The following is a 22,559-nucleotide window of genomic DNA, read 5'->3' as shown; positions in this document are numbered from 1 at the left end:
TGACCAGGAAAATCTTAAAACTTTCTACTCAACAGCCTGCTAATAGTTGTGAAGGACTACTCCACACCCTACCATCCGTCCCACTGTATAGGAACAAGGACTGTTAGGCTGATTGATAGCCTCTTCCCTAAGACTGTGAGACTTCCTGCTAACACCCAGTACACAGCATGACAGCGCCAGAAGCGTTATATTGTTGCATATTTAACTATATGTTGTATAACCAAATGTCAACTTGTACATCTATAGAATATAGCTTTATTATCTGTTAATATTATTTTATGCACTGATGTAATATATGTATTTTGCACTTTGTCCCAGAAGAAAGTTGTATGACGATTTACCTGAACTTGACATTGAACTAATTAGTTTCATCTCCACTGTTTCACAGAGCCGTGGGCAAATTGACTACAAGTTTAAACAAGTGTGTGGGTAATTTTGTACAGATGTATTAAAAAGTAATTTCGTGAGCTTGTACAGTATGAGCTATTCAAATTCAAATTTATTTATCACGTTATTGAAAAATACAGTGAACTACGTCATTTAACAACCAACACACCCGAGGATGTGTTGGGGGCAGCTCGCAAATCTCGCTATACATTCTGTCGCCATCATAGTATGCCCACAATGTTCATCAGAATAACACAAGCAACAACAACATAACAAAATAACTAATTCTTTCCCACCCATCTTCTGCCTTATACACACACAGACAGGCAACCTCCAGGTCTCCAGTCCTTGGCCCTGGACTTGCAGACTTGACCTTTAGGTCTCTAACTCCGCACTTGCCAACTTCAGCCTTCTACTTCAGGCTTTCTACCCCCGGACTCACCAAGCTCTGGAATTCAATCTTTGGCTTCAGCTACAACCGAGCATTTCATAAACCTATCAATACCATCTTAAACCCAGAAATACATCACCCTTTGCAGTAGGTCATTTTGTAGAGGTCAGTTTTCACTTTGACACTAAAGAATCTTTTGCTGTTGATCAGTGTTAAAGAAGCCAAATTAAATCCACTGTGATTCAATGTTATAAAACAATAAAAGATGAAAACTTCTGGGGGGAGGGAAATTTTTTTAGGCATTGCATCTCAGAATTTTGAAAATATCTTCTGTCAGCATTGAGGAGAGCAAGAGCTCAAACTCAGTCCTTATGTGGGGCGTTCATCCGCTGAGAAATGGCCTCCGACCCCTGGCCCAACACGGCCTCCCATGGGGAGTGACTTCTGGTCTGACACAGCCTCTCATGGACAGCAACCTCTGGCCTGATGCAGTCTCTCGTGGTGAGCAACTTCCAGCAAGACACAGCCTCACAAACTCTGGGCCAACCCATGAAGAGCAACTACCAACTCGGCCTCCTCCACAATCGTCTCAATGCTTCGATCGGCAAGAAATGGAGTCAATCATGGCCCTGTGCCCCATCTCTGATCTCCTGTTTGGGACAGCTCATGCTCTTGATTGTCTCCTGGAATTTTCTTGGGGACAGCTTAATGCCAGATCACTCGATTGAATTCCAAACTGTAAGTCAAAGGCTCCAACAGCTACCAAAACACAATTAAGATAAAAAGAACAAGTAAAAGGCACAGAGAAAGTGAAATAATTGAAATAAATTGAAGATGTCACCTGAGTAATCGTAGTTCGCTGGCACCATCTTATCTTTCTAATAAGCTCAAAATAATTTGTTAAGAAATTTTGTACCCTATCTGCTTTATCTTCTACTCCGTATGAAATTTTATTCAAACCAGTGTAAGTATTCTAAAATGTGGAGGAATCTGAGATATTTCTAAAGGAGTTTCTTCTGCACTTCCACTGAAGCAAGGCCACTGTCGTAATAAATATGAGGATTTTCCTAATGTTTTCATTTATTAAAGGACAATTTCTAAACATAAACACGATATTCTGCCAAAGGTGGAAATCTAGAGTAAAACACAAAGCACACAGAGAAATTCAGCATGTCAGGCAGCTTCTAGGGCAAGGAACATAATAGTAACAGTTCAGGCCAAGACCTTCACAGTCCTGATGAAGGTTCTGGGCCCAAACCGTTGACTGTTTATTCCTCTCTAAAGATGTGCCTGACCTGTGGAGATCCTACAGCATTTTGTGTGTATTGCACACAGTTCTTAATGAACAGTCATAAAGTCTTTTTCCCTACATCTGATAAGAGATAGATACTTCCTTGATCCCAAAGGAAATAAGAGTGTCACAGTAGCATTACAAGTACACAGATATAAATATTAGAAGAGGATACACAATAAGTTACCTCAAACAGTCTAACAGGAGGGGGGTCAGCACTTCCCAGCTACAGGTTAACTCATGAAAGAGCCTAATGCCAGAGGGTAAGAATGACCTCACCTAGCACTCTTTGGAGTAGCACAGTGGTTTTAGTTTGTTACTAAAAGTGCTCCTCTGTTCACCCAAGGTGGTATACAGAGGGCAAGAAACATTGTCCAGAATTGTCAGGATCTTCTGTACGGTCCCTTGCTCTACCACAACCTCTAGTGTGTCCAGTTTGACTCCTACAACAGAACCAGTCTTTCTAACCAGTTTATTGAGCCTGTTGGCATCATCAGTGTTGATGTCATTGCCCCAGAAACCCACCACATAGAAGATTGCACTGGCAACAACAAACTGGTAGAACATGTGAAGGAGAGGCCCGCATACTCCGAAGGACATCAGTCTCCTCAGGAAGGAGAGGCAACTCTGGCCCTTCTTGTATACAGCCTCTGTGTTGGTACTCCATTCAAGTCTGTCATCCATGTACACCACCAGGTACTTGTAGGTCCTCACCACATCCACATCCTCTAGTGACTGATCACTTTAAATTTCATTTCTGGTTACTCCTTTCCTGGTCCCGACTCCAAAGAATAGATCACATACAGGAAAGGAACAAACTGAAACTTCTTGCCTATCTGGTGTGCCCTGTATCATTTGTTCTTTTTTAACCAAATAATTGTCATTTTTTTCAACATCTGGACTTTCTTGGCAAGGCCAGCATTTAAGAAAAACATTGTGAAGCACATACCTCAGTGGAAGCAGGATATTGTAAAACCCTGATAATCCATCATTTCTTGTTCAGAGTTCCTGATGGTTTGGCAACTGTTTCTAGCATTCCCTTTAAACTCACCTGTCCTGCTCAACCTTTAAACTCACGGGACCCTATTTCCCATGCTGCCCTGAATCTCACTGATGCACCATCAATAACTCTCGGAGACGTGAGTCGAGATAGACATTTATTAGCTGGAAGAAAGCACCGTCAGCAGCAAGAGACCATCACACAACATCCTGGAGACTGAGGGAGGAGCAGTGCTTCCAATCGCCTTTATACAGGGGTCTGTGGGAGGAGCCACAGGAGCAGTCAGCAGGAGGGGAGTGTGTCCAGACAGGTATATGTAGTTCACCACACTCACTGAGTTCACTGAAACCTTTATTCTAGCATTTAGAAAAAAAAAACACGATTTAAAAGTTGCTGGGGCATTAGTAAAAGTAATCTACAACTAATCCAGAAAATCTCAGAGTCCATAGGTGCTGGGTTACCAGAATTTCACTGTACTTAAGTTTTACTTTTTCTTTGAAACAGAGAAATAAATCTAACAAAGCCTAAACAAAATCAGAAAACTGCAGATGTTGTTCCCCGGGGCCAGGGATTAGAGTTTGGAGGCCCAATAACTGCAAGTTTGTGACCACGGAGTCAGGGAATGGAATTCAGACACCAAGGACTAGAGGACAGAGGTCAAGAGGCATGTTCTGGGATTGGAGGTGAGTGTGTGGGGAAGGAGCTTGTTTTGCTGATACTGTTGTTTTGTTTTGTTATTGCTGTTGTTGCTTGTTGCATGTTGACTGTATGTTGTCTGCTGAACATTGTGGGCATGCTATGCTGGTACTGGAATGTGTGGTGGCAATTGCAGACCGCCTGCAGCACATTCTTAGCTTGTGTTGGTTGTTAATGCAAATGACACATTTCACTGTGTGTTTTGATATACTTGTGATAAATAAATTTGAATTTAATCCAGAAACAGCTGTAAACACTCAGCAGGTCAGGCAGCATCAGATGCTAAACCCCAAACTCAGGCAGATATAGTAACACACTGCCAATACAGAGAAGCTACTGTTCATCAAGCTGGATCTCAGCAGTGATCAGATTTCAAATATGAGGCACAAATGTGGCCCAAGGTGACTCATCAGCTTTCTTCTCTCTATTTGTCTGCATTATACTCAACCTAGACAAATATTCCTTCCCCAACAGTTAAATAAATGGAACCTTATCAGAGGAATTACTACATCGATTTATGTTCACTTTAAAAAGCTAAAACCCAGGTGATTTACTTACTTATTTTACCAGTTCTTCTGAAGCACCATTCAGTCCTGTTACAAGTTATTTCTTTCATCTTGCAATTTAAAGGAGTTAGGCTATTCTGATAGCACCGCAGACTACTCCCTGTAGGTTAACATCAGAGAAGTTGATTTAGTGCATCATTTATAATTGGTTAAATCTCTCCTTGCAACTCAAGCCCTTTAGTCCAGACAGCATCTTTGTAAATTTCTTCTGCTCCCTCTCCAGACTGACATCATTCCTGTAACAGGATGACCAAAAACTGTACACAATATTCCAAATGCAGTCTCACCAACTACTTTTATAACTGAATCGGAATCACATTCATGATCATTTATATTTGAAGAGACTGCAGCAAAGGAGTGTATGGTCCATGTACAAAAAGAAGAGGTCAGTGAATACATCTTCATCCCCTTTACCCCTAACACACCACTGGCTTCATGTCATCCTTCCCATAAGCCAAGATATGATACAACTTTAGTTTTATTATTTGCACTTACCCAGTCTGATGATGCCGACAAGAACAATTAATAACCACAGGTATTTCATATTTACTTTGAGGAGCTGCAGCTATCCTGTAACATCTGATCAAACCTGAAATATACACGTCTTAAATTATAGGGCATCTGGCAAATCTTTCTAATAAACATACGAAATAGTTATTTTAAAAACCAACAGTATTATGAAGCCTTAAGGAAAAATTCAAATTTTGGGAGTTACTTCAGAATTCTGAGGATTTTCAAAGATGAGGAGTACGAGAAGCTTCAGTTACTGCAGACAATGGAATCCTGTAAATACATGTTTTAACTCTGCACGAGGGAGAGGATACTCATGATACGATTTGAGATATCAATCTCTTTCCTAAAGAATATACTTCTCTTGAAAGTGGCGTGGAAGAGATTTATTAAATTAATACCTGCAATAAGAGTTGTCTGAAGAGGGGAGATTGATTATGATAAGCCTATAGGCAATGTTCAGAAGGAACAGATGACATTCTGACAGATTCAGATTCAAATTCATAACACTGTAAGATATATATAATTTGGCAATTTGGCACATTGAATCTGCTTTGCCAGTTCATCATTGCTGATCCATTTTCCCTCTCAGCACCAACTTCTGCCTTCTCACTGTACCCCTTCATGCCTTGACTAATCAAGAACCTATCAACCTCTGCCTTAAATATACCCAATGACTTGGCCTCCACAAGAACCTGTGGCAACAAACTCCAGATTCGCCATTCTGGCTAAAGAAATCCCTTCTCATCTCCATCCTAACAGGACGCACCTCTATTCTGAGGGAGTGTTCTCTGGTGTTAGACTCCCCCACCATTGGAAACATCCTCTCCACATACACTCTATCAAGGCCTTTCAACTATTGATAGATTTCAAGAGGTCACTCCTTATTTTTCTGAAGTCCAGCGATTAGAGCCTTTCAATCCCAGAATCACTTTTGGAAACCTGCTTTGAACCATCTCCAATGTCATTACATCCTTTCCATTACTAGGGAGAAGGTTCTTGGAAAACTGAAGGGACTCAAAACTGCTCAGAATACTCCAAGTGAGGTATCACCAGTGCTTTATAAAGTCCCAATATTACATTCTTGTTTTTATGTTCTATTCCTCTTGAAATGAATGCTAACATTGCAGTTGCCTTCCTCACCACTGACTCAAACTGCAAATTAACCTTTCGGGAAACCTGCATAAGGACTCCCAAGTCCATTTGCACCACAGGTTTTTGAGTTTTCTCTCCATTTAGGAAATAGTCTATGCTTTTATTTCTTCTACCGAACTGCATGACCATACATTTCCTGACACTGTATTCTATCTGCTACTTCTTTGCCCACTCTCCTAATCTAAGTCCTTCTGTAACTTCTCCATTTCCTCAAACTATCTGCCACTCTACCTATCTTTGTATCATCTGCAAACTTGGCCACAGAATCATCAATTCCATAATCAGAATCAGGTTTATTATCACCAGCCTATGTTGTAAAATTTGTTAACTCAGCAGCCGCAGTTCAATGCAATACATAATCTAGAAGAAAAAAATGAATAAATAAATCAATTACAATATACATACAATGAATAGATTAAAATTGTGCAAAAACAGAAATAATATATATTTTAAAAATCAGGTAGTGCCCACGGGTTCAATCTCCATTTAGGAATCAGATGGCAGAAGGGAAGAAGCTGTTCCTGAAGTTCTTCTTGTGTGCCTTCAGGCTTCTGTACTTCATTCCTGATGGTAACAGTGAGCAAAGGGTATGCCCCGGGTGCGGAAGGTCCTTAATAATGGATGCTGCCTTTCTGAGACATTCCCCCCGAAATGTCGACAGTACTTTTTTCCAAAGATGCTGCATGGCTTGCTCAGTTCCTCCAGCATTTTGTGTGTGTTTATCTAAATCACTGACACACAATTTAAAAAGAAACAGTCTCAACACAAAGTGGAACACCATTAGTCACTGGCAGTCAACCAGAAATATCTCCCTTTAATCCCACTCTTTGCCCCTGCCAATCAGCCTATACTCTATCCATGCCAGTATCTTTCCTGTAATACCATGTTAACTTGTTAAGCAGCCGCATGTGTGGCACCTTGTCAAAGGCCTTCTGAAAATCCAAGTACATATCATCCACAGATTCTCCTTTGTCTATCCTGCTTGTTACTTCTTTAAAGAATTCCAACAGATTTGTCAGGCAAGACTTTCCCTTGAGGGAACCATGCTGATTTTATCAGGTGCTTCCATGTACCCTGAAACCATATCCTTAATAATCAACTTCAACATCTTTTCAACTTTTGTGGCCAGACCAACTGACGATAATTTCCTTTCTTCTGCCTGTCTCCCTTCTTGAAGAATGGAGTGACAATTGCAATTTTTCATTCTTCTGCAACAATGCAAGAATCAAAGATTATTACAAATGCCTCCATAATCTCTTCAAACACCTCTTTCAGAACTCTGGTCCCTGTGACTTATCTAGCTTCAGACCTTTTAGTTTTCAAAGAACCTTTTCCCTAGTGATGGCAACTTCACACACTCCCTCTCCCTTCCTCACCCCACCCCTGACACTACTGAACTTCTGGCATACTGATAGCGTCTTTCACAGTGAAGACTGATGCAAAATGCTCGTTCAGTTCATCCATCATAGCTTTGTCCCCTATTACTACCTCTCCGGCAGTCCAATACCTAGTCTTGCCTCTGTTTTTACACTTTTTGTGTCTGAAGAGACTTTTGTTATCCTGTTTAATAGTACAGTCTTGCTTGCCTTGGAAAAGATTCTTAGAGATAGGATCTATGGGCATTTAGAGAATCATGGTCTGATCACGGACAGTCAGCATGGCTTTGTGAAGGGCAGATCATGTCTAACAAGCCTGTTACAGTTCTTTGAGGAAGTGACCAGGCATATAGATGAGGGTAGTGCAGTGGATGTGATCTACATGGATTTTAGTAAGGCATTTGACAAGGTTCCGCATGGTAAGCTTATTCAGAAAGTCAGAAGGCACGGGATCCAGGGAAGTTTGGCCAGGTGGATTCAGAACTGCCTTGCCTGCAGAAGGCAGAGGGTTGTGGTGGAGGGAGTACATTCAGATTGGAGGGTTGTGACTAGTGGTGTCCCACAAGGATCGGTTCTGGGACTCCTACTTTTCGTGATTTTTATTAACGACCTGAATGTGGGGGTAGAAGGGTGGGTTGTCAAGTTTGCAGCCAACACAAAGGTTGGTGATGTTGTAGATAGTGTAGAGGATTGTCAAAGATTGCAGAGAGACATTGATAGGATGCAGGAGTGGGCTGAGAAGTGGCAGATGGAGTTCAACCCGGAGAAGTGTGAGGTGGTGCACTTTGGAAGGACAAACTCCAAGGCAGAGTACAAAGTAAATGGCAGGATTCTTGGTAGTGTGGAGGAGCAGAGGGATCTGGGGGTACATGTCCACAGATCCCTGCAAGTTGCCTCACAGGTAGATAGGGTAGTTAAGAAAGCTTATGGGGTGCTAGCTTTCATAAGTCACAGGATAGAGTTTAAGAGTGGCGAGGTAATGATGCAGCTCCATAAAACTCTGGTTAGGCCAGACTTGGAGTACTGTGTCCAGTTATGGTCGCTTCACTATAGGAAAGATGTGGAAGCATGGGAAAGGGTACAGAGGAGATTTACCAGGATACTGCTTGGTTAAGAGAGTATGCATTATGATCAGAGATTAAGGGAGCTAGGGCTTTACTCTTTGGAGAGAAGGAGCATGAGAGGAGACATGATAGAGATATACAAGATATTAAGAGGAATAGATAGAGTGGACAGCCAGCACCTCATCTCCAGGGAACCACTGCTCAGTATAAGAGGACATGGCTTTAAGGTAAGGGTTGGGAATTTCAAGGGGGATATTAGAGGAAGGTTTTTTACTCAGAGTGGTTGGTGTGTGGAATGCACTGCCTGAGTCAGTGGTGGAGGCAGATACACTAGTGAAATTTAAGAGACTACTAGACAGGTATATTGAGGAATTTAAGTTGGGGGGATATATGGGAGGCAGGGTTTAAGGGTCGGCACAATGTTGTGGGCCGAAGGGCCTGTACTGTGCTGTAGTATTCTATTTTCTGAAACCCACGGGCAGGAAGTAGAGAGACTTCTTAGAGCAGGGGCTCCCAACCTGGGGTCTGCAGACACTTTGCTTAATGGTATTGACCCATTGCATAAAAATGGCAGAGAATCCCTGTCTTAGCAAATGGGACCCCTAGCTGTAGTAGTGTTGTGCTAACCGCTACAAAACCATGGCACCCTAATTGGTGCCAACCTTATAATCTACTCCAATATGAACTTAAAACTTTTGATTTGGAGCAAGAAGGCTGCGAGTAATGGCTGATTTCTGGAGCAAAGGCAGTTTTTACTACTCGGGATAAAAGAGAAGCAAGACTGCGCAGGCACATCACGTCAACCAGTAGAGCGCGAAAGGTTTAAAAAGAAAATCGCTATATCCAGCAGGCAGCGCAGTGAGAGGCAGCAGAGTGAAAGGGCTTTGGCTCAACAGGCTTACTTGAGGAAAGGAGGAAGTATGTGTGTGAGGCCAGTTTTCTGTGCTCGGTGTCAGATGTGGGAGATCCTGGAATCTCCCAGCCTCCCCGACGGTCATATCTGCAGCTCCTAAGGAACCGAGTTAGGGAACTGGAGATGCAGCTCGATGACCTTTGCCTGGTCAGGGAGAGCGAGGAGGTGATAGAAAGGAGTTATAGGCAGGTGGTTACACCGGGTCCACGGGAGACAGACAAGTGGGTCACAGTCAGGAGGGGAAAGGAGAAGAGTCAGGTACTAGAGAGTCCCCCTCTGGCTGTACCCCTTGACAATAAGTACTCCTGTTTGAGTACTGTTGGGGGAGGGGAAACAGCCTACCCAGGGGAAGCAACAGTGGCCGTGCTTCTAGCACAGAGTCTGGCCCTGTGGTTCAGAAGGATAGGGAAAGGAAGAGGAAGGCAGTAATGATAGGGGACTCTATAGTCAGGGGATCAGACAGGCGATTCTGTGGAAGCAGGAAAGAAACTCAGATGGTAGTTTGCCTCCCAGGTGCCAGGGTCTGGGATGTTTCTGATCGCGTCCAAGATATCCTGCTGTGGGAGGGAGAACAGCCAGAGGTCGTGGTACATATCGGTACCAATGACATAGGCAGGAAAAGGGAAGAGGTCCTGAAAAAAGACGACAGGGAGTTGGGAAGGAAGTTGAGAAGCAGGACCGCAAAGGTAGTAATCTCGGGATTACCGCCTGTGGCACGCAACAGTGAGAATGGGAATAGAATGAGAAGGAGGATGAATGTGTGGCTAAGGCATTGGAGCAGGAGGCAGGGATTCAGATTTCTGGATCATTGGGACCTCTTTTGGGGCAGGTGTGACCTGCACAAAAAGGACAGGTTGCACTTGAATCCCAGGGGGACCAATATCCTGGCAGGTAGGTTTGCTAAGGCTACTGAGAAGAGTTTGAACTAGAATTGTTGGGGGGTGGGAACCAAACTGAAGAGACTGGGGAAGAGGAGGTTGGCTCACAAATAGAGAAAGCTTGTAGACAGCACGAGAAGGAGGATAGCCAGGTGATAGAGAAGGGACGCGCTCAGACTGAGGGTTTGATATGTGTCTATTTTAATGCAAAGAGATACAAAGCAGATGAGCTTAGAGCCGTGGATCAGTACTTGGAGATATGATGTGGTGGCCTTTACAGAGACTTGAATGGCTCAGGGACAAGAATGATTACTTCAAGTGCCAGGTTTAGTTGTTTCAGAAAGGACAGGGAGGAGGCAAAAGAGGTGGCACAGTTGATCAGAGATAGTGTCATGGCTGCAGAAAAGGTGGATGCCATGGAGGGATTGTCTACGGAGTCTCTGTAGGTGGAGGTTAGGAACAGAAAGGGGTCAATAACTTTACTGGATGTTTTTGATAGACTGCCCAATACTAACAGGGACATATAGGAGAAGATAGGGAGACCGATTCTGGAAAGGAGTAGTAACAGGGTTGTTGTGGTGGGAGATTTTATTTTCCCAAATATTGGTTGGCAACTCCCTAGAGTAAGTGAGGGAATTGGATGAGGTGGAGTCTGTTAGGTGTGTTCAGGAAGTTTTCTTGACACAACATGTACATAACCTTACAAGAGGAGAGGCTGTACTTGATTTGGTATTGGGAAATGAACCTGGTCAGGTATCAGATCTCTCAGTGGGAGAGCATTTTGGAGATAGTGATCATAATTTTATCTCCTTTACAAAAGCATTGGAGAGAGATTAGGAACAGACAAGTTAGAAAAGCGTTTAATTGCAGTAAGGGGAATTGTGAGGCTATCAGGCAGGAAATTGGAAGCTTAATTTGGAAACAGATGCTCTCAGGAAAAAGTACAGAAGAAATGTGGCAAATGTGCAGGGGATATTTGTGTGGAGTTCTTCATAAGTACGTTCCAATGAGACAGGGAAGTTATGGTAGGTTACAAGAACCATGGTGTACAAAGGCTGTAATAAATCTAGTCAAGAAGAAAAGAAAAACTTACAAAACTTTCAGAGAGCTAGGTAATGTTAGAGATCTAGAAGACTATAAGGCTAACAGGAAGGAGCTTAAGGAGGAAATTAGGAGAGCCAGAAGGGGCCATGAGAAGGCCTTGGCAGGCAGGTTTTAGGAAAACCCCAAGGCATTCTGCAAGTATGTGAAGAGCAAGAGGATAAGATGTGAAAGAATAGGACCAATCTAGTGTGACAGCGGGAATGTGTGTACAGAACCAGAGGAAATAGCAGAGGTACTTAATGAATACTTCTGTATTCACTATGGAAAAGGATCTTGGTGATTGTAGTGATGACTTGCAGCAGACTGAAAAGCTTGAGCATGGAGATATTAAGAAAGGGGATGTGCTGGAGCTTTTGGAAAGCATCAAGTTGGATAAATAACCTGGACCAGATGAGATGTACCCCAGGCTACTGTGGGAGGCGAGGGAGGAAATTGCTGAGACTCTGGCGATGATCTTTGCGTCATCAATGGGGACGGGAGAGGTTCCGGAGGATTGAAGGGTTGCGGATGTTGTTCCTTCATTCAAGAAAGAGAGTAGAGATAGACCAGGAAATTTTAGACCAGTGAGGCTTACCTCAGTAGTTGGTAACTTGATGGAGAAGATCCTGAGATGCAGGATTTATGAACATTTGAAGAGGTATAATATGATTAGGAATAGTCAGCATGGCTTTGTCAAGGGCAAGTCATGCCTTATGAGCCTGATTGAATTTTTTGAGGATGTGACTAAACACATTGATGAAGGAATCCATGTAGTGTACATGGATTTCAGCAAAGCATTTGATACCCCATGCAAGGCTTATTGAGAAAGAAAGGAGGCATGGGATCCAAGAGGACATTGCTTTGTGGATCCAAAACAGGCTTGCCCACAGAAGGCAAAGAGTGGTTGTAGACGGGTCATATTCTGCATGGAGGTTGGTAACCAGTGGAGTGCCTCAGGGATCTGTTCTGGGACGCTTACTCTTTATGACTTTTATGAATGACCTGGATAAGGAAGTGGAGGAATGGGTTACTAAGTTTGCTGAAGACACAAAGATTGGAGGTGTTGTGGATAGTGTGGAGGACTGTTAGAGGTTACACAGGGACATTGATAGGATGCAAAACTGGCCTGAGAAGAGGAAGATGGAGTTCAACCCAGATAAGTGTGAAGTGGTTCATTTTGGTAGGTCAAATATGATGACAGAATTATAATATTAATGGTAATACTCTTGGCAGTGTGGAGGATCAGAGGGATCTTGGGGCCCCAAGTCCACAGGACGCTCAAAACAGCTGCGCAGCTTGAGTCAAGCAACACACACAAAATGCTGGCGGAACGCAGCAGGCCAGGCAGCATCTATAGGAAGAAGCACTGTCGACATTTCGGGCTGAGACCCTTCGTCAGGACTAACTGAAAGAAAAGATAGTAAGAGATTTGAAAGTAGGAGTGATCCGAAATGATGGAGAAGACAGGAGGGGGTGGGGTGAAGCTAAGAGCTGGAAAAGTGATTGGCAAAAGGGATACAGAGCTGGAGAAGGGGAAGGATTATGGGACGGGAGGCCTCGGGAGAAAGAAGGGGGAGGGAAGCACCAGAGAGAGATGGAGAACAGGCAAAGAGTGATGGGCAGAGAGAAAAAAAAGGTGGGGAAATAAATAAATCAGGGATGGGGTAAGAATGGGAATGGGACGTGGAATTTAAATGTGTGGCCACTGGGGGATCCTGCTTTCTCCCATTCCCATTCTGATATGTCTATCCATGGCCTCCTCTATTGTCAAGATGAAGCCACACTCAGGTTGGAGGAACAACACCTAATATTCCATCTGGGTAGCCTCCAATCTGATGGCATCAACATTGACTTCTCTAACTTCTGTTAATGCCCCTCCTCCCCTTCTTACCCCATCCCTGACTTATTTATTTTTCCTCTCTCTCTGCCCATCACTCTTTGTCTGGGCAGAATATTATGTAGGTGGGGAGAGAATTCAAAATGCAGAGATGCAAAGAGTCTTGGGAGTCCTTGTGCAAGATACACTAAAGGTTAACCTCCAGGTTGAGTTGGTGCTGAAGAAGGCAAATGCGATGTTGGCATTCATTTCTAGAGATATAGAATATAAGAGACGGGGTGTGATGTTGAGGCTCCATAAGGCACTCGTGAGATCACACTTGGAGTATTGTGTGCAGTTTTGGGCTCCTTATTTGAGAAAGGATATACTGACATTGGAGAGGGTTCAGTGAAGATTCAGAAAAATGATTCATGGAATGAAAGGGTAACTGTGTGAGGAACACATCGCACTCTTGGGCTGTATTTCCTGGAGTTCAGGAGAATGAGGGGAGATCTCATAGAAACATTCCAAATGTTAAAAGACCTGAACAGATTAGATATGGCAAAGTTATTTCCCATAGAAGCATAGAACACTACAGCACAGTACAGGTCCTTCAGCCCTCCATGTTGTACTGACCCATATAATCCTTTAAAAAAAGTACTAAACCCACACTACCCCATAACCCTCTATTTTTCTTTCATCCATGTGCCTGTTCAGAAGGCTCTTAAATAATGTTTTAGCCTCTACCACCATCCCTGGCAAGTCATTCCAGGCACTCACAACCCTCCGTGTAAAAAAAACTTACCCCTGATGTCTCCCCTAAACTTACTTCCCTTAATTTTGTACACATGCCCTCTGGTGTTTGCTATTGGTGCCCTGGGAAACAGGTACTGACTATTCACTATTTCAGCTATGCTGAAACTAAAGGAGTTGTGGTCACTCTCACCAAACTGCTCCCCCACCAAGAGGTCTGTCACCTGACCAGGTTCATTACCCAGAACTAGATCTAGTATAGCCTCTCCTAACGTCGGCCGGTCCGCATACTGTGTCAGGAATCCTCCTTGAACACACCTGACAAATTCAGCCCCATCTATCCCCCTTGCACTCAGGAGTGCCAGTCAATATGAGGGAAGTTGAAATCACCCATAACTACTACCCTGTATTTCCTGCACCATTCTAAAATCTGCCTACTTATCTGCTCCTCGGTGTCCTGAGGGCTATTTGGGGGCCCATAGACTACTCCCAGCACAGTGATTGATCCCTTCCTATTTCTGACTTCCACCCAGATTGACTCAGTGGACACTCCCTCTGCAGCATCCTCCCTTCCTATAGCCGTGATACTATCCCTGACAAGCAATGCCACTCCCCCCATTTTCTATCTCCCATCCTATTCCTTTTAAAACACCTGAACCCCAGGACATCATCCAATCCTGCCCTTCCTCCAATGTTTCAGTAGCAGCCACAACATCGTAGTTCCATGTACTAACCCATGCTCGAAGTTCATCCTCCTTGTTCCTAATACTCCTAGCATTGAAATATACAAATTTCAACCCTTTTAACTGGCTATAATCATGTTTCGTCCCCTGCCTGTCCTTCCTCATCAACTCAGAACTCTTAGCCCTTGTCCTTCTACCATAATGCCTGCACTCACATTCTGATTCCCACCCCCCTGCCAAACTAGTTTAAACCCTCCCCAACAGCTCTATCAAACCTGCCCACCAGGATTCAGATTCAGATTATTGTCATTTAGAAGCCACAAATGCAATGCAGTTAAAAAATGAGACAACGTTCCTCCAGAATGATATCACAAAAGCACATGACAAAACAGACTATACACTAGAAAATCCACATAACATTTGGCAATCCCCAATCCAGAGTCCGGAGAGGCTGCTGTGTATTAATATCGTGCTACCGTCTTAGCGCATTCCCTGGCAAGGAGCTCCAAATCCACCAGACAAACAAGACCAAAAACTAAAGCTACAAGACTTGCACAAAACCACATAGTTACAACAGTGCAAATAATAGCATAATTGATAAAAAAAAAACAGACTATGGGCACAGTAAAAATAGTCCAAAGATGTTAAAAGACTTTAAGTTCAAAAGAAATCACCCCACAGTTTCCACAAGTCCCCAGGGTCCCGACAGACTCACCATCCCACACCGGTGGCAGAAGGGGATATTGGTCCCCTTGGAATTCAAGTGCAAGCTGTCCTTTTTGTACAGGTCACATGCGCCCCAAAAGAGGTCCCAATGATCCAGAAATCTGAATCCCTGCCCCCTGCTCCATTCTCTCAGCCATGCATTTATCCTCCACCTCATTCTATTCCTATTCTCACTGTTGCGTGCCACAGGCAGTAATATCAAGATTACTACCTTTGAGGTCCTGCTTTTCAACTTCCTTCCTAACTCCCTGTAGACAATAGACAATAGGTGCAGAAGTAGACCATTCGGCCCCTCGAGTCTGCACCGCCATTCTGAGATCATGGCTGATCATTCACTATCAATACCCAGTCCCTGCCTTGTCCCCATATCCCTTGATTCCCCTATCCATCAGATATCTATCCAGCTCCTTCTTGAAAGCATCCAGAGAATTGGCCTCCACCGTCTTCCGAGGCAGTGCATTCCACACCTCCACAACTCTCTGGGAGAAGAAGCTCTTCCTCAACTCTGTTTTAAATAACTGACCTCTTATTCTCAATCCATGCCCTCTGGTACTGGACTCTCCCAACATCTGGAACATATTTCCTGCCTCAATCCTATCAAATCCTTTAATTATCTTAAACGTTTCAATCAGATCCCCTCTCAATCTCCTCAATTCCAGCGTGTACAAGCCCAATCTCTCCAATCTCTCTGCGTAAGACAGCCCTGCCATCCCAGGAATCAACCTAGTGAATCTACGCTGCACTTCCTCAATTGCCAGAATGTCCTTCCTTAAACCTGGAGACCAAAACTGTACACAATATTCCAGGTGTGGTCTCACCAGGGCCCTGTACAAATGCAAAAGAACATCCTTGCTCTTGTATTCAATTCCCCTTGTAACAAAGGCCAACATTCCATTTGCCCTCTTCACTGCCTGTTGCACTTGCTCATTCACCTTCATTGACTGGTGAACTAGGACTCCTAGGTCTCTTTGCATTTCTCCCTTACCTAACTCGACACCGTTCAGACAATACTCTGCCCTCTTGTTCCAGCTTCCAAAGTGGATAACTTCACATTTATTCACATTGAATGACATCTGCCAAGTATCTGCCCACTCACTCAGCCTATCCAAGTCTCCCTGTATTCTCCTAACGTCCTCTTCGCATGTCACACTGCCACCCAGTTTAGTATCATCAGCAAACTTGCTGATATAGTTTTCAATGCCCTCATCTAAATCATTGACATAAATCGTAAAGAGCTGTGGTCCCAATACAGAGCCATGTGGTACCCCACTAGTCACCTCCAGCCAGTCTGAGAAACACCCATTCACTGCTACCCTTTGCTTTCTATCTGCCAACCAGTTTTCTATCCATGTTGAAACCCTGCCCCCAATGCCATGAGCTCTGATTTTACTCACCAATCTCCTATGTGGCACCTTATCGAATGCCTTCTGAAAATCTAGGTACACAACATCTACTGGCTTACCCTCGTCTAACATCCTTGTTACACCCTCAAAAAACTCCAACAGATTAGTCAAGCATGATTTGCCCTTGGTAAATCCATGCTGGCTCGGCCTAATCCTATTTCTGCCATCTAGATGTGCCACTATTTCGTCCTTAATAATGGACTCAAGCATCTTCCCCACGACTGACGTTAGGCTAACAGGGCGATAGTTCTCCGTTTTCTCCTTCCCTCCCTTCTTGAAAAGTGGGACAACATTAGCCACTCTCCAATCTTCAGGAACTGATCCTGAATCTAAGGAACATTGGAAAATGATTACCAATGCATCCGCAATTTCCAGAGCCACCTCCTTTAGAACCCTTGGATGCAGACCATCTGGACCCAGGGATTTATTAGCCTTCAGTCCTACCAGTCTACTCATCACAGTTTCTTTCCTAATGTCAATCTAATGTAGTCATCTTTCAGGACCTCTTCCCTTTCCCTATGTACATCATTAGTACCAACATGTACCACAACCTCTGGGTGTTCTCCCTCCCACCGCAGGATATCGTGGACATGATCAGAAACATCCCGGACCATGGCACCTGGGAGGCAAACTACCATCCGAGTTTCTTTCCTGCTTCCACAGAATCGCCTGTCTGACCCCCTGACTATAGTCCCCTATCACTGCTGCCTTCCTCCTCCTTTCCCTACCCTTCTGAGTCACAGGGCCAGAGCACGGCCACTGTCACTTCCCTCAGGTAGGCTGCCCCCCCCGCAACAGTACACAAACAGGAGTACTTATTGTCAAGGGGTACAGCCACAGGGGTACTCACTAGTACCTGACTCTTCCCCTTCCCTCTCCTGACTGTGACCCATTTCTCTGTCCCCCCCCCCCGTGGCCCCGGAGTGACCACCTGCCTGTAACCCCTCTCCATCAGCTTCTCGCTCTCCCTGACCAGACGAAGGTCATTGAGCTGCATCTCCATTTCCCTAACATGGTCCCTTAGGAGTTGCATCTCGGTGCACCAGGTGCAGAGGTGGCTGCCTGGATTGCCGGGAGACTCTAGGACCTCCCACATCTGACACCGACCACAGAAAACTGGTCTCACACACATACTACTTCCTTTTGCCATCAACAATTGTCTTGCCTCATCCCGTTGAGCCAAAGCCCTTTCACTCTGCTGCCTCTCATTCTGCTACTCGCTGGATACGACTGCCTTCTTTTTAAACTGTTCGCGCTCAACTGGCTGACGTCACGCGCCTGCGCAATCTGGCCTCCCTCTTCCCGAGAACTCAAAATGTCTTCCCACTGGAAATCCTTAAGTGCTCTTCCGCTGCCTTCTTGTTCCGATGGTAGGGGATTCCAGGATAAGAAGGCACGTCTTCAGGATTGAAGGACGTCCTTTTAAAACTGAGATGTGGAGAAATGACTTTAGTCAGAGAGTGGTAAATATGTGAAATTTGTTGCCATGACAACTGTGGAGGCCAAATCACTGGGCGTAGATAAGTTCTTGATGATTAGCCAGGGCATCAACCGGTATGGGGTGAAAGCAGGGGAGTGGGGATGACTAGAAGAATTGGATCAGCCCATGATTGAATGGCAGAGCAGACTCGATGCACCGAATTGCCTACTTCTGCTCCTATATCTTATGGTCATATGGTCTAAAACTCACCACCAAACACACCTTTCCCTCTCCCCACTTTCTGCCCAAAAGGTAGACTGTCCACTCTTTGCCATAGATGCTGCCTGGCCTGCTGATTTCCTCCAGCATTTTGTGTGTGTTACCTTGGATTTCCAGTATCTGCAGATTTTTTCATCCTTGTGATCAAGATTGAAAAATTATCCCCGGGGTTGCCTGCACCCACCATAGTACAAGGGCATTATGGACAATCTTTAAGTGCAATATGTGGGCATATGCAGTATTTGCATTCAAATGGGGCAGCTACTTTCCTTTGATTTCAGAGTTCTGTCTTTTTCAAATCTCAGCTTCAATTCTTCATGCTCTTTTCCATTTGATCTATTTAACATGGGAATGTGGAACACTTGAATGTGGCAGCCTCAGTTTATTTTACATTTAGTGGTTTGTTTTCAATTCTGTTGTAACTTTGATGTCATTCTAAATAACTCAAGATGTTACTTTAAATGTAGTCATTATGTTTTAATTGAATTGTCAGTGTGCTGTTTTGCAGTCTCACAGTCCTCGGCAATGACAGCAAAGCTCTAACTGAAGCGGGTTGGCAATTAGTGGACTACAGGATAAAGGGAAGGAAAGGGAACTGGAGGGAGGAGTGTGTAGGTGAGGAGCAGATGGAGAAGGTGAAAGAGGGTAAGATGATTGGAGCTGGTGGGGTAAAGGAAAAGGGACAGAGGGGAGTGGTTACCACAATTTAGAGAAACAGATGCTCATGCTATCAAGGCACAGCATGAGGTGTTATTCCTCTAACCTGTGTCTAGCTTCAACCTAGCAGTGGAGGAGACCCTACAATCCAAAGTATATTCTTTCCATTCTAATCCAATACAATACAATACAATCTCCTCTGCTACCTCTAAACCATCCCATGCTCTATTATACTTTGGTCCAACACCTCTCTCAATCAAAACCACATCCCTCCTGTTCTCCTTCTCTTCCAACCCATTTACCTTCCATTTCCCATCACCCTCCCATTCCCCATCCCTTTCATTTTCCATTCCCTTTCTTCTTCCCAGTCCCCATGTAGTTCCCACTTCCCATATCCCCTCTCTCCTTCATTTTCCATTTCGTTTCTCCTTCCCGGTCCACAGATACTTCCCTCTCCCTTTCCCAACCCCATTCTCATTTCCCATCCCTCCTCCTATTTCCCAGTCCCCCTTCCGTCCGCCTATTTCCCAGTCCCCCCTCCCTTCACATTCCCCTTCCATTTCCCTTTCCTATTTCCCAACTTTTCACTTCGCTCTTCCCATTTCCTTTCCGTATCGCATTTTCCCTTGGCCCTTCCCATTCCTCTCATCCCTTTGCCCTCTCTTTCCATTCCTCTCATTCCACGCCATTGTCCGTCACCTAAACATCGGGACTTTTCGTTGTTAACGTCGACCTTACCTCTCGGTCTTGATGTTCTCGCCCCGCCAACCGTTCAGCGCGCGCACCAGGTGCGTGACCACCCCGCCAACCGTTCAGCGCGCGCACCAGGTGCGTGACCACCCCGCCAACCGTTCAGTGCGCGCACCAGGTGCGTGACCACCACGGCAAACGTTCAGCGCGCGCACCACGTGCGTGACCACCACGGCAAACGTTCAGCGCGCGCACCACGTGCGTGACCACCACGGCAAACGTTCAGCGCGCGCACCACGTGCGTGCCCGCCTGTCGCCGGAGGCTCAACCGGTCCCAGCTGCCTACAAGTGGCAATGGCGTCCCTCGTCTGGCCGTCGGCACTCGGCAACCCCGAGGTCTTGGAGAATTTTCATTGGGCGGTTTGAATATTTCTTCTCGGCTTATTTCACCCCGCTTCCCCCGTGTTAAATGAGCTGTTGTATTACCTGAGCTTTTTGAAGCTCTGTAAGAGTGTGAGATGACTGTGGAAGTGGGGAATTAAGCCATTACTGTTTCATTCCAGTGAACTGTGATTCAATATCGGTGATTACAAGTGGATCAGGTCATGGGGTGGAGCCTCTACAGAGAGTGTTGTCACAGGAAAGCGCATCCATCATCAGGGACTTCCATGTTCTCTTCTTGCTGCTGCCATCAGGAAGTACAGGAGCCTTAGTACCCACACCACCAGGTTCAGGCGCAGTTGTTACCCCTCAGCCATTTTCAACAGAGAATGGTTCAGTAGAGCATTTAACTTCATTTACCTCATCACTGAACAGTTCCCACAACCCACTGACTCACTTTCAAGGGCTCTTTAACTCAAGTTGTCAATATTTAATGCCCTCATCCGCATCTCCTCCATTTCCCACACTTAGGCCCTCACCCCATCCTCCTGTCACCACAACAGGGACCGTGCTCCCCTTGTCCTCACCTACCACCCCACCAGCCTCGGAACCAGCATATTATCCTCCGCAACTTCCGCCACCTTCAACAGGACCCCAGCACTAAGCACATCTTTCCCTCCCTACCCCTCTCCACTTTCCACAGGGATCATTCCCTCCAAGACTCCTTGGTCCACACGTCCCTCCCCACAGATCTCCCACCTGGTACTTATCCCTGCAAGTGTAAGAGCTACACCTGTCCCTACACCTCCCCCCTTACCACCACTCAGGGCCCCAAACAGTCCTACCAGGTGAGGCACCACTTCACTTGTGAGTCTGTTGGAGTCATCTATTGCATCCGGTGTTCCCGGTGCGGCCTGTTCTACATTGGTGAGACCAGACACAGATTGGGGGACCGCTTCATCGAGCCACAACAGACCTCCATCCGCTCCATCCGCCACAACAGACAGGAACTCCCGGTTGCCACTCACTTCAACTCTGCTTCACATTCCCATTCGGATATGTCCATACGTGGCCTCCTCTACTGCCATGATGAGGCCAAACTCAGGTTGGAGGAGCAACACCTCATATACTGTCTGGCTAGTCTCCAGCCCCTTGGTATGAACATTGAATTCTCCAACTTCTGGTAATTTCCTCCCTCCCCCTTCCCCCCACCCCAGTCTCACTCTGCCTCATCCTCCAGCTGCCTATCACACCTCTCATGATTCTGCCGCCTTCTACTACCCATAGTGCTTTCCCCTTACATTCCTTCTTCACCTTTCCTGCCTATCCCCTCCCTGCTTCCCCTCACCCACCCCTTGATCTTTCTTCTGATTGGTTTTTCACCTGGCACCTACCAGCCTTCTCGTTCCCACCCTCCCCCCAACCTTCTTTATGGGGCTCTGCCCCCTCCTTCTTCAGTCCTGACAAAGGGTCTCGGCCTGAAACATTGACTGCTCGGTTCCACGGATGCTGCCTGACCTGCTGAGTTCCTCCAGTGTGTTTGTACATGTGTGCTCAATATTTAAATACAAGAAACACAATAGAATCATGGAAAGACTCCACCCAACAGGATGGACAAATAACCAAAGTGTAAAAGTTAGCAAACTGTGCAAATACAAAAAGAAAGGGGGAAAAAATAATAAATAATTAAATAAATAAAAAATGAGAAAATGAGCTTACGAGTCCTTGACAGTGAATCTATAGGTTGTGGGAACAGTTCAGTGAGTTAAGTTATACCCATGGGTTCAAAAGCCTGATGGTTGAGGGGTAATAACTGTTCCAGAACCTTGTGATGTGAGTCTTCCAAATGGCAGCAGAGAGAGAGTGAGAGTGCGTGACCTGGATAATGTGGGTCCTCGATGCTGGATGTGACTTTCTTGTGACATGTAGTGTTCTGTGTAGATGTGCTCAATAACAGGGAGGGCTTTACCCATGATGGACTGGACTGTATTCATGACTTTTTGTAGGATTTTTCATTCATGGGCATTGGTGTTCCCATACCAGGCTGTGATGCAAATAGTCAATATACTCTCTGTCACGCATCTATAGAAGTTAGTCTAAGTTTTAGATGTCATGTCGAATCTTTGCAAAGTAAAGGAAGTAAACATGTTGCAGTGCTTTCTTCTTAATTGCATTTGTATGCTGGGCCCAGGACAGTTCTCGTTTTATGATAACACTGACAAATTTGAGAAATTTTAAGTTGCTGACCATCTCCACCTCTGATCCCCCAATGAGGACTGACTTATGGACCTCTTGGTTTCCCTCTCCTGAAGTCAATAATTAGTTCATTTGTCTTGCTGACAGTGAGTGAGAGGTTGTTATTGTGGCGCCACTCAGTTAGATTTTCAATTTCCCTCCTAAATGCTGATTTGTCACCACCCTTGATTTGGCCAATGACAGTG

At 45.0% G+C, this 22,559-nt stretch overlaps 1 long non-coding RNA gene across 1 annotated transcript; it reads right to left on the bottom strand.

The window, feature by feature from the left end:
* Positions 1-477: 477 nt before the first annotated feature.
* Positions 478-19,942, bottom strand: LOC132394597 (uncharacterized). Its single transcript, XR_009512386.1, has 4 exons — positions 19,786-19,942; positions 4,827-4,920; positions 4,324-4,431; positions 478-3,425 (listed from the first exon to the last, which is right to left on the bottom strand). It is a non-coding gene; the product is annotated as an uncharacterized LOC132394597 (long non-coding RNA).
* Positions 19,943-22,559: the final 2,617 nt, after the last annotated feature.

Source organism: Hypanus sabinus, chromosome 5, assembly GCF_030144855.1.
Source record: "Hypanus sabinus isolate sHypSab1 chromosome 5, sHypSab1.hap1, whole genome shotgun sequence".
Classification (NCBI taxonomy): domain Eukaryota; kingdom Metazoa; phylum Chordata; class Chondrichthyes; order Myliobatiformes; family Dasyatidae; genus Hypanus; species Hypanus sabinus.
This window is presented reverse-complemented; position numbering and strand designations above follow the sequence as displayed.